Genomic DNA, 13,143 nt, shown 5'->3' on the forward strand with positions numbered 1-13,143 from the left:
GCACCCCATCTTTTTCTCCCATCACCACCTTGTCCCCCAATTACTCCCTCTGGGCTATGCCCTTAATACACTTCTCTCAGCAATCCCATTCCCTCTGCAGTGACAACAGTGTTCTTCTGTTTGAAAATCACCGGCATGGATACCAATGTTGATAACATCTGATATGCACCAATACTGCTTCTAACACCATCATGGGCGACTAAACATTAAATTAAATGCAAAAATGCCTTCTGATTGGAGAAAGGACCACAGTTTTTGTTGTCACTGTCACTATCCAATCATTATCACACTTCTAGTTTATATTTCTGCATTTATTTGTCTGAATATAGAAGAAGCAGCTGATGCTAAAGATCTTTGGCCTTTTACTGGAGAAGTTAAAAGCAGACAGTGTTTGACCTTAGTTTTCCTTTAGTGGGAGAACCAAGTACATCTCTTTACACTCTTGTTCTTTTTATGACTCCAGACTAAAACAATTTGCAAATCCTTTTAATTCTCACTTATGCTAAAGTACAAAATAGAGACCAGACTTGAAAATTCCATAAACAGGCAAAACCAATTAGGCCACATAAGCATAACTTAATTTAGCTTACTTTACAGAACCAACAAAACATACTGACTTCTTGCAAATGCCCCTAAAAATCATAAACAGAACTTAAGCTGTTCCCCTAAATTGGCATGCGGTGTCCACATTTAAACAATCCCCTGTCAGTAGGGAGTGCCAGTACTACCACCTATTACTATATGGCATAAACAGCCCCTGTTTGCAAGCTTTCCTATAGCAATACCTCTGAGCCTCATTCCCATGAGGGTTTGAGAGTTTCCAGTCCAGGAACTGTTTTTATGTGCACAATAAACTATTGCTAATTACTATTTTAATGATATGGTCATTTTAGTCTTGCTATTTCTGGATGTTGGACACTAATAAATGCATTCAGTAATTGACTACTTTATGTCATCTCTGCCAGAGAATGATTTCACTTTGATTTTGCATCTTCAATAATACACTTGCCTTTACAATCTACTATCTACAGCACAGCAATAATAATTGTTTTAAAATGTTAATTTATGCTCAGAATTCTCTAATTGCTTCTCATCTCGCTCAGGGTAAAAACTCAAGTGTAGATATAGCCTTAAAGATCTGTCCCAGTAATCTCTCAACTATTTGAATTTCTCTATACCTCACTCCCCTCATGCACTCAGCTTCTTTCCAGGATACATCAGACCTGATACATTAATTTTTCCATGATTTTAGAAGAAATTAAATAGTAAAAATTTTATGGGTCCCTAAAAAATGTTGTGGGCTCCAGGCACTCTGCCTCAAGGGCCTGGTGGCCAGGAGAGCCCTGCTCCTTAAGCTTTCTGAGGAAATTACCCTATACTTGTCAAGGAATATCTGGAACTTGATTTTTTCAAATAGCCTAGGTGTGTTATAAGGAATACTTTTTATAATTTAAATGGGTTTTAAGATGATCTGTCAGGTAGGACCATGTGAGTGAAATGGGTTCCAAGGAGCCATGAGAGAGTGAAGACTATGGGCAAGTGCCTTTATTGTGGGGCAGAGTGAAATATACAAGGAAGTGGCATGAGGGGATTTCATGGGCGTATGTGAATGTCAGGAGGTCAAAGTCAGGGAGAGGGAGAAGGGGAACTTATCACAGTGCTGTACCTAGTTCCTGGGCAGGGTGCTCACCAGATGTTCACTGGGATACCGAAGCATCAGGAAATAGGAACATTTAAAACTTTATACTACATGAGATTAATTTCCACCTATGTCCTCTCCCAAAGCTCTTCCTTGCCCTTACTATAAAAATATTCCAAACTCCCACATTCCTTATGCTCCTCGCTCATCTTTTTTTTTTTAATCTGTATTGCATTTTTTAAGATCTGATATATTTTATTTGCTTGTTTATTTTGTTAAGTATCTCCTCCAACAAGAATGTTACATGAAAAATGTTTTATGCATTGCTTTTTTTCAAGCTCCTTAAAGTATAGTCTGAAATAAGCCTAGCCTGTAATAGATACTCAAAACATAAAGCTGGTAAAACTGAATGCAACTGGAAAGGGCAAGGTTGTTTCTTACAGAATTAAAAAATTACTTGTCATACTACTTAGAAGCTACACTTTAGGCATTTTTACAGATAAAATTGATTTCATCATTGTATTTATGCTACTGCTGCTAAGTTGCTTCAGTTGTGTCCGACTCTGAGTGACCCCATAGACGGCAGCCCACCAGGTTCCCCATCCCTGGGATTCTCCAGGCAAGAACACTGTAGTAGGTTGCCATTTCCTTCTCCAATGCATGAAAGTGAAAAGTGAAGGTGAAGTCACTCAGTCGTGTCCATCTCTTAGCGACCCCATGGACTGCAGCCCACCAGGCTCCTCCATCCGTGGGATTTTCCAGGCAAGAGTACAGGAGTGGGGTGCCATTGCCTTCTCCAGTATTTATGCTAGTATATAGAAAAACAATTTTTTTTACATTGATATTTATCCTGCAAATCCGCTGAACTCATACATAACTTCTAACAAATGTTCATGGGTTTTAAGGAGTTTTTGTATATGAGATCATACGTAGATCTCATTGTATTTCTATAATAGTTTTACTTCTTCCTTTCCAATCTAGACCATTTTTCTCTTTCTTGTCTAATTGCGCTGCTTAGTAAATCCAGCTGTGTACTGAAATGAAAGGAGAGCACATTTTTGTCCCATTCCTGATCTTAGGGGCAATATATTCAGTCTTTCCCACATTGCTAGCTGTGGTTTTCTCATACATTATTTTATCAGAATGAAATTAATTTCTATTTCTATTTTGTTGAATGCTTTTTTTTTAGAGGTGTATATTTTGTCAAAATTTGTTTCTGAGTCTATCTAGAGGATTATGCAGATTTTTGTCCTATAGCGCATTACATTGATTTTCATATGCTAACCAAACCTTACATTTCTGGGAGAAACTTCACTTTGTCATGTTGTATAATCCTTTTTATATGTTGCTAGATTTACTTTGCTAGTATTGTGTTGAAGATTTTTATGTCTAAAAAATACTGACTATAATTTTGGGTTTTTGTCTGACTTTGGTATAGGTTACATATGGATCTCTTAGACTACATGGGAAAGTGACCCTCCTGTACTTTTTGGAAAAGTCTGAGAAGGTTTGTTATTAATTCTTCAATAAACATTTGGTAGAATTCACTAATTAAGCTGTCCATGCCTGAGCTTTACTTTCTTGGAAGTTTTTAAATTATCAGTTCAACTGCTTTACTTGTTAGATCTAATTAGATTACCTTTCAGGTTGTCAGTATTTATAGTTTGTGTCTTAACAAGAATTTATCCATTTTATCTAAGTTATCTAATTTGTTAGTATACTTTAACACTCTCTTCCAACAACACAAGAGAAGACTCTACACATGGACATCAACAGATGGTCAATACTGAAATCAGATTGACTATATTATTTGCAGCCAATGATGGAGAAGCCCTATACAGTCAGCAAAAACAAGACTGGGAGCTGACTGTGGCTCAGATCATGAACTCCTTATTGCCAAATTCAGACTTAAATTGAAGAAAGTAGAGAAAACCACTAGACCATTCAGGTATAACCTAAATCAAATACCTTATGATTATACAGTGGAAGTGTCAAATAGATTCAAGGGATTAGATCTGATAGAGTGCCTGAAGTACTATGGATGGAGGTTCATGACATTGTACAGGAGGCAGGGATCAACACCATTCCCAAGAAAAAGAAGTGCAAAAAGGCAAAATGGTGGTCTGAGGAGGCCTTAAAAATATCTGAGAAAGGAAGGGAAGCTAAACACAAAGAAGAAAAGGAAAGATATACCCATTTGAATACAGAATTTCAAAGAACAGAAAGGAGAGATAAGAAAGCATTCCTCAGTGATCAGTGCAAAGAAATAGAGGAAAACAATGGAATGGAAAAGACTAGAGATCTCTTCAAGAAAATTAGATATACCAAGGGAATATTTCATGCAGAGATGGGCACAATAAAGGACAGAAACGGTATGGACCTAACAGAAGCAGAAGATATTAAGAGGTGGCAAGAGTACACAGAAGAACTGTACAGAAAAGATCTTCATGACCCAGATAACCATGATAGTGTGATCACTCACCTACAGCCAGACATCCTGGAATGGGAAGTCAAGTGGGCCTTAGAAAGTTTCACTATGAACAAAGTTAGTTGAGGTGATGGAATTCCAGTTGAGCTATTTCAAATTCTAAAAGATGATGATGTGAAAATGCTGCACTCAATATGCCACCAAATTTGGAAACCTCAGCAGTGGCCACAGGACTGGAAAAGATCAGGTTTTATTCCAATCCCAAAGAAGGGCAATGCCCAAGAATGTTCAAACTACCATACAATCGCACTCATCTCACATGCTAGCAAAGTAATGATCAAAATTCTCCAAGCCAGACTTCAATAGTATGTGAACTGTAAATTTCCAGATGTTCAAGCTCGATTTAGAAAAGGCAGAGGAACCAGAGATCAAATTGCCAACGTCTGTTGGATCATCAAAAAAGCAATAGAGTTCCAGAAAAACATCTACTTCTGATTTATTGACTATGCCAAAGCCTTTGACTGTGTGGATCACAACAAACTGGAAAATTCTGAAAGAGATGGGAATACCAGACCGCCTCTTCATGCAGGTTAAGAAACAACAGTCAGAACTGGACATGGAACAACAGACTGGTTCCAAATCCGGAAAGGAGTATGTCAAGGCTGTATGTTGTCACCCTGCTTATTTATCTCACATGCAGAGTACATCATGCAAAATGCTGGGCTGGATGAAGCACAAGCTAGAATTGAGATTTCTGGGAGAAATATCAATAACCTCAGATATGCAGATGACACCACCCTTATGGCAGAAAGAGAAGAAGAAATAAGAACCTCTTGATGAAAGTGAAAGAGAAGAGTGAAAAAGGTGGCTTGACACTCAACATTCAGAAACTAAGATCCTGGCATCCAGTCCCATCACTTCATGGCAAATAGATGGGGAAACAATGGAAACAGTGACAGACTTTATTTTGTTGGGCTCCAAAATCACTGCAGATGGTGACTGCAGCCATGAAGTTAAAAGATACTTGCTACTTGGAAGAAAAGTTATGCCCAACCTAGACAGCATGTTAAAAAGCAGAGACATTACTTTGCCAACAAAGGTCTGTCTAATCAAAGCTATGGTTTTTCCAGTTGTCATGTATGGATGTGAGAGTTGGCCCATAAAGAAGGCTGAGAGCCAAAGAATTGATGCTTTCAAACTGTGGTGTTGGAGAAGACTCTTGAGAGTCCCTTGGACTGCAAGGAGATCCAACTAGTCCATCCTAAGGGAAATTAGTCCTGAATATTCATTGGAAGGACTGATACTGAAGCTGAAACTCCAATGCTTTGGCCACCTCATGTGAAGAACCGATCTCACTGAAGAAAACCCTAAGGCAGGGAAAGACTGAAGATAGGAGGAGAAGGGGACAACAGATGGTTGGATGGCATCACCAACTCTATGGACATGAGTTTGAGTAAGCTCAGGGAGTTGGTGATGGACAGGGAAACCTGGCCTGCTGCAGTCCATGTTGTCACAAAGGATCGAACACGACTGAGTGACTGAACTGAATTACACTGAATATTATCCCCTTATTTTCATAGCATTCTTTGTTTCTATATTAGTAATAGGTTTTCCTCTTACATTCCTGACTTTAAATATTTAGCCTTGTTCTCCCTTGCTTTCTTGCTCTTTTGCTATCTCACTATCTTTGCTTAGTAAAGCCAGGTAAAGTTTTATCAATTTATTAATCTTTTAAAAAATAAATCAGTTTTGTTGCTTTACTGAGCACTATTTCTCTATTTCTATTTCATTAGTTCCCATTCTAATACTTTTAATTATTTCCTTCTGTTTGCTTTAAATTTAGTTTGTTCTTTTTTTTTTTTTTTTTTTTTTTTAGTTTACTGATTTGACATCTTTCTTTTTTAATATAGGTATGTGTTTTCCTGAAGAGGAAAGATGTCGCATGAAGGAAGGTAGATTTTAGTCACTGAAACTTGGATTATTATTTAATTCCAGGATTTAGTAAGACATCTAAGTTAGATAAGTTGCTTGACCTCTGTGAAGCTTGGTTTCCTTATGTGTAAAACAGAAATTGTAATTCATATCTTTAAGTTTTGGGACAGAAATCATGAATGATGTAGACTTTCTGACATGGTACGTGGGAGAAACAAATTTTCAATACATTTTACATAGTATTTATGGCAGCAGATTCACCTATTTGTTATCAGGACAAAAACAGATTTAAGAACATCTGTATCAGAGGAGAAATACACATTTAAGATACATACACATAAGAGAAGAGATAGCATTCATCATACTCATAATGTGTGAGTATGAGAGATTTTTTTATGAGAGACAAAAATCATATTCCTAGAAGAGAACCAAATAAATATACTGCATGTGGTAATTCAAATTCTCAAATAACCAAAATATGCATGTGTCTTGTTACTTTCATGACAAGGAATATGAAAGTCATATCAGTCTACTTTTTTTAGAAGGGGTATCATGAAATCATTAAGGAGTTCTACTCTTCAGTGTATATTTCCAAAAGCAATTCTTTTGGCATATGATAAAATGCCAAAATGTGTTTCATTTTTTCTTTTTCATAAATAAACACGATATATCTTTGATAAATGAGCTATGTAAGCATTATATGCACATTATTTTTATTTTTTAATAGTTCACAATACTAAAAGCAATAACAGAATGCTGGAGACACCAACAAATTTTGAGTAGCTGAGTACTCAAATTGTGTGCTTGGTACCTAACATTTTAAAATAAACATAGTACATATATAAAAGTAGGGAAAATAAAGAATTTTATTGGCCTCAGTAGAGAAGTAAGTATGGTTTCTCATCATCTAAGACTTTCTAAATTTTTTTAAGTAAAGAAAGTGCATTAGAATATTTCTATAAATATCACATATTTTAAACTGAATGAAAGGCATCTGCATCAAAATTGACTCTCCCTCACAAAAAAAAGAAATTGGGGATTACTTATTACTTAACATTGTAGATTGGTTGAGAATTTTTTTGGCAGCAGGAGAAAGATGACAATCATAGACATTTAGATTTTAAGATTAAAAAATAGTATAATTACTAAGTATTACTACACTAAAATACAGTAGATTTTTTTCATTTTGATGTGTTTTATTTTTAATATACTCACATGAAAGACTTAATGATTGCATACTCCAGAATGTACAATATTAAATGATATTAAATCATTAAATCCAATACATGTAAGATGTCAAAATTTTTAATATTTGACCTCTTGAGTTCTATTTCTCAGCTACATTCTGAAATAAAAGCTTTAGTTTTTGTGCCAAAAGGAACACTTACATAATTAGATGAGAGTTCAATTAATTAATTGTTTCCTAATGAAAGAGTTGTCAGCTTCTTAAATGAAAATATATTGTTATGATGGGAATTAGAGTATTCATGTAATTTAAATAGGAAGTATTGTTTTTAGCAGCTATTAAGTATCATGCCATGCCCTTAAGTAATACTGTGCTGACTAGCCTATTAAAATAGAAGCAACAGAGTAGAAAAATAATATGATTGAAAAATACCTCATATTAGTGTACAGTTGTATTTCACTGGAATTTATTTTTTCAGTATATATCTATACAAATCCCACCATACTAGCTTTTTATTCATACTAGTGGAAATGCACTATAAGTGATACACTACTTCATTCTTCTATTGTTTATTTTTCTGTTCTGGCATTTAATACCAAGATAAATGTAAACCATGAATTTGAATATATATCATGTTTTTTATATTTTTTACAAAGCCTAGTGTATTTGCCTGACTAATTTCTGTGGCCTTTCTGGTAACAATACTCTGGTTCTCTTTCCCATTTTCACATCTAATGGATTGAATGGTGCTTGAAACACCCCTCATCTCCAGACATGAGCAACGTACCACGTGGCTAATCAGCACATTTCATTATGCTGGTCTTGGTGATTAGGTCCGATGGTGCTGGGTTATCCAGTCTAAACCAAATCAGATTCCATCCCCCAATTTTGCTTCTTTCTTTCCCTGAGTTTGGTACATTGTTACAGATAAGTCTGGAGCTACTGCTGCCTATTTATGCCAGCATACACATAATGGAATCATGCCTGAAAAGCAAGCCACAGGAAAAGAAAGCAAGTCCTAGGATCTGGATACAGACAGACATGGTGAAAGCCAGGCTGTTCTCTGAATTTCTAATTAAATAAATCAATAAATTATCTCTTTTGTTTAAGCCAATTTAAGTTGATGTTCTGTCCAAATATAAGTATCCTCACTAATACAGGAAGGATAGAAAATTCTTTCAAATGCAACAAACTAGAGCACCAAAAAACATCTAGAAAAACATTCTGCTCTACTATCTTGGCACATTCAGTATGCCTGTGGAATCTATATTTGTTCTAAGATAAAGTATATTAAAATAAATAATCTTACTTATATAAGCTTCATAAATTAATCTATACACATGTATATCTCAGCTTTATTTTTATGGGGATATATTTATTGGGGGAAGGGCAAGGAGGTCAGCCAGTACAGATATTAAAAATCTTAAAGAACCTGATTTCCTCATACATCTAATGAAGACTTTAGGATCTTCTGATTTTTCACTTTCCTTTCATCCCTTATGTGCTAAATCACTTCAGTTGTGTCCAACTCTTTGGGACCCTATGGACCATATAGCCTGCCAGGTTCCTCTGTCCATGGCAAGAATACTGGAATGGTTGCCATTCCTTTCTCCAGGAGATTTTCCCAACCCAGGGATTGAACCTGCATCTCTTATGCCTGCTACATTGGCAGGCAGGTATCCTTACCACAAGCACCATCTGGGAAGCCCTTTCATTCCTAAATAAGACTAACAAACATGTTTGTGTTTTTAAACAATGGTTTTTGCCTATCTAGTTGTAAATGTTCCAAAACTACCTGGCTACTTCTTTTTGAGAGTTTTTAATTTTTACAATCATCTCATCATACATTTTATGAAATGATTTTGTACTTAGAAGTTATTGTATCATTCTAAATAGACACACGCGTGCATGGAAAAATGCTCAACATCACTAATTATTAGGGAAATGCAAATTAAAACTACAATGAGGTATCACATCACATCAGTCAGAATGGCCATTGTCAAATGTCCATAAATAATAAATGCTGGAGAGGGTGTAGCGAAAAAGGAACCCTTGTGCGATGTTGATGGGAATGCAAATTGGTAAAGCCACTGTGGAGAACAGTATGGCAGCTCCTTACAAAACTGAAAGTAGAGCTACCATACGATCCTGCAATCTCACTCCTGGGCATATACCTGGGGAAAATTCTAATTTGAAAAGATGCATGCACTCCAATGATAATTTAATATGGTGCAGTAGAAGGACATGCACTTATGTTCTCCTGCGAGAACACCAAAATCACAACTGGTTGCTGAACAACCATAGACAGGAGAATGTCAGATCCCACCAAAAAATAATACCCCACATCCAAAGGAAAAACCCCAACAAGATTGTAGGAAGGACACAATCATGTTTAAAATCAAATTTCAGACACACCAGAGATACTCGGAGGGTGGAAACAAAACATTGCGCACACCAGGACCCAGGGAAAAGGAGCAGTCACTTCCACAAGAGACTGAACCAGACCTGCCTTTGAGTATTTGAGTGTCTCCTGTGGAGGCACGGGTCAGCAGTGGCATGCCACAGGGACAGGGGCTCTGGCTGCAGGCCTGGGAAGCATGGCCTGTGGCATAAGTCCTTTTGGAGGAGGTATTGGAGAAGGAAATGGCAACCCATTCCAGTGTTCTTGCCTGGAGAATCCCATGGACGGAGAAACCTGGTAGCCTGCAGTCCGTGGGGTCGCACAGAGTCAGACACGACTGAAGCGACTTAGCAGCAGCAGCCATAAGCTCCACTATGGAGCTGCTGAGCAGACAACCCACAAACTGGAAGCAATTATACCAAAGCAGTTCTCACACTGTTGCAAAAATTCTAGGGCCCACAACAGATATCCCAACCTGGGGATTCAGCAAAGGGGCTGACAATCCTCAGGGAATTTGACTTTGAAGACCAGTAGGATTTGATTGCAGTACCTCCCCAGGACTGTGGAAACAGACTCTTGGAGGGCACAACAAAGCCTGGGGCATACCAGAACCCAGGAGAAAGGAGCAATGACCCCACAAGAGACTGAGCCAGACTTGCCTGTGAGTGTCTGGGAGTCTCTGGCAGAGGCATGGGTCAATAGTGCTGTGCCACAGGGTCAGGGGCACTGACTACAATAGCTGTGAGCTGGCATAAGTCCTTTTGAAGGCAAAACTACAGGGAGGGAACACAACCCCATTCATCAGCAGAAAACTGGATTAAAGATTGACTAAGAATGGCCTTGCACAACAGAGAAAACCCAGTTTTTCCCACAGCCAGTCCCTCCCACCAGGAAGCTTCCATAAGCCTCTTATCATCATCCATCAAAGGGGAGACAAAAGGAAAACCACAATCACAGAAAACTGACCAATGGATCAGATGGATCATAGCCTTGTCTAACTCAATGAAACTATGAGCCATTCTGTGTAGGGCTTCTCAAGATGGATGGATCATGGTGGAGACTTCTCACAAAATGTGATCCTCTTAGAAGGGAATGGCAAGCCATTTCAGCATTCTTACCTTGATAACCCCATGAACAGTATGAAAAGGCAAAACGATATGACATAGAGAGATGAACTCCCCAGGGTGGTAGGTGCACAATATGCTACTGGAGAAGAGCAGAGAAATAGCTCCAGAAGTAATGAAGAGGCTGAGCCAAAGAGGAAACAACACCCAGTTGTGGGTGTGACTCTTGATGGAAGTAAAATCTGATGCTCTAAAGAACAATACTGCACAGGAACCTGGAATGTTAGGTCTATGAATCAAGGTAAATTGGAAGTGGTCAAATAGGAGATGGCAGGAGTGAGCATTGACATTTGAGCAATCAATGAACTAGAATGGACTAGAATGGGCGAATTTAATTCAGATGACCATTATATCTACTACTGTGGGCAAGAATCCCTTAGAAGAAATGGAGTAGCCACAGAGTCAACAGAAGACACTGAAATGCACTACTTGGGTGCAATCTCAAAAATGACAGAATGATCTCTGTTCGTTTCCAAGGCAAAAAATTCACTTTCACAACAATCCAAGTCTATGCCCCAACCACTAATGCCAAAGAAGCTGAAGTTGAACAGTTCTATGATGACCTACGAGAGCTTCTAGGACTAATACCAAAAAAAAGATGTCCTTTACATTACAGGGGACTGGAATGCAAAAGTAGGAGGTAAAGAGATACCTGGAGTAATAGGCAAGTTTAGTCTTGGAGTACAAAATGAAGCAGGGCAAAGGCTACAGAGGTTTTCCAGAGATTGCACTGGTCACAGCAAACACCCTTTTCCAAAAACACAAGAGATGACTCTACACATGGACATCACCAGATGGTCAATACCAAAATCAGAATGATAATATCCTTTGCAACTGAAGATGGAGAAGTTCTAATGGTCAGCAAAAATAAGACCAGGACCTAACCCTGGCTCAGGATCAAACTCCTTATTGCAAAATTCAGACTTATATTGAATAAAGTAGGAAAAATCACTAGGGTATTCAGTTCCAGTTCCAGCTCAGCATTCAGTCATGTTCGACTCTTTGCGACCCAATGAATTGCAGCATGCCAGGCCTCCCTGTCCATCACCAACTCCCAGAGTTCACTCAAACTCATGTCCATCGAGTCGGTGATGCCATCCAGCCAACTCATCCTCTGTCGTCCCCTTCTCCTCCTGCCCCCAATCCCTCCCAGCATCAGGGTCTTTTCCAGTGAGCCCACTCTTCGCATGAGGTGGCCAAAGTACTGGAGTTTCAGCTTTAGCATCAGTCCTTCCAACGAACACACAGGGCTGATCTCCTTTAGAATGGACTGGTTGGATCTCCTTGCAGTCCAAGGGACTCTCAAGAGTTGTCTCCAACACCATAATCAAAAGCATCAAATCTTCGGTGTTCAGCTTTCTTCACAGTCCAACTCTCACATCCATACATGACCACTGGAAAAACTATAGCCTTGACTAGATGGACCTTTGTTGGCAAAGTAATGTCTCTGCTTCTGAATATGCTAACTAGGTTGGTCATAATTTTCCTTACAAGCAGTAAGTGTCTTTTAATTTCATAGCTGCAATCACCATATGCAGTGACCTTGGAGCCCAGAAAAATAAAGTCTGACACTGTTTCCACTGTTTCCCCATCTATTTCCCATGAAGTGATGGGACCAGATGCCATGATCTTCATTTTATGAATGTTGAGCTCTAAGCCAACTTTTCACTCTCCTCTTTCCCTTTCATCAAGAGACTCTTTAGTTCCTCTTCACTTTCTGCCATAATGGTGGTGTCATCTGCATATCTGAGGTTATTGATATTTCTCTCGACTATCTTGATTCCAGCTTTTGCTTCTTCCAGCCCAGTGTTTCTCATGATGTACTTTGCATAGAAGTTAAATAAGCAGGGTGACAATATACAGCCTTGATGTACTCCTTTTCGTATTTGGAACTAGTCTGTTGTTCCATGTCCAGTTCTAACTGTTGCTTCCTGACCTGCATATAGATTTCTCAAGAGGCAGGTCACGTGGTCTGGTATGCCCATGTCTTTCAGAATTTTCCACCGTTTATTGTGATCCACACAGTCAAAGGCTTTGGCATAGCCAATAAAGCAGAAATAGATGTTTTTCTGGAAGTCTCTTGCTTTTTTTGATGATCCAGCGGATGTTGGCTATTCGATCTCTGGTTCCGCTGCCTTTTCTAAAACCAGCTTGAACATCTGGAAATTCATGGTTCATGTGTTGCTGAAGCCTGGCTTGGAGAATTTTGAGCATTAGTTTACTAGCGTGTGAAATTCAGAAAGAATGAAGGGATGGGGCCAAAGCAAAAACAATACCCAGTTGTGGATGTGACTGGTGATAGAAGCAAGGTCCGATTCTGTAAAGAGCAATATTGCATAGGAACCTGGAATGTTATGTCCTTGAATCAAGGCAAATTGGAAGTGGTCAAATTGGAAGTGGTCAAACAGGAGATGGCAAGAGTGAACGTCGATA

General features: G+C 38.4%; 1 pseudogene; it reads right to left on the reverse strand.

Annotated features, from left to right (window-relative positions):
• LOC129658822 (protein ILRUN-like) overlaps positions 1–13,143 on the reverse strand; it is a 112,716-nt pseudogene that overhangs the window by 3,995 nt on the left and 95,578 nt on the right.

This window comes from Bubalus kerabau, chromosome 8 (assembly GCF_029407905.1).
Source record: "Bubalus kerabau isolate K-KA32 ecotype Philippines breed swamp buffalo chromosome 8, PCC_UOA_SB_1v2, whole genome shotgun sequence".
Taxonomy (NCBI): Eukaryota; Metazoa; Chordata; class Mammalia; order Artiodactyla; family Bovidae; genus Bubalus; species Bubalus kerabau.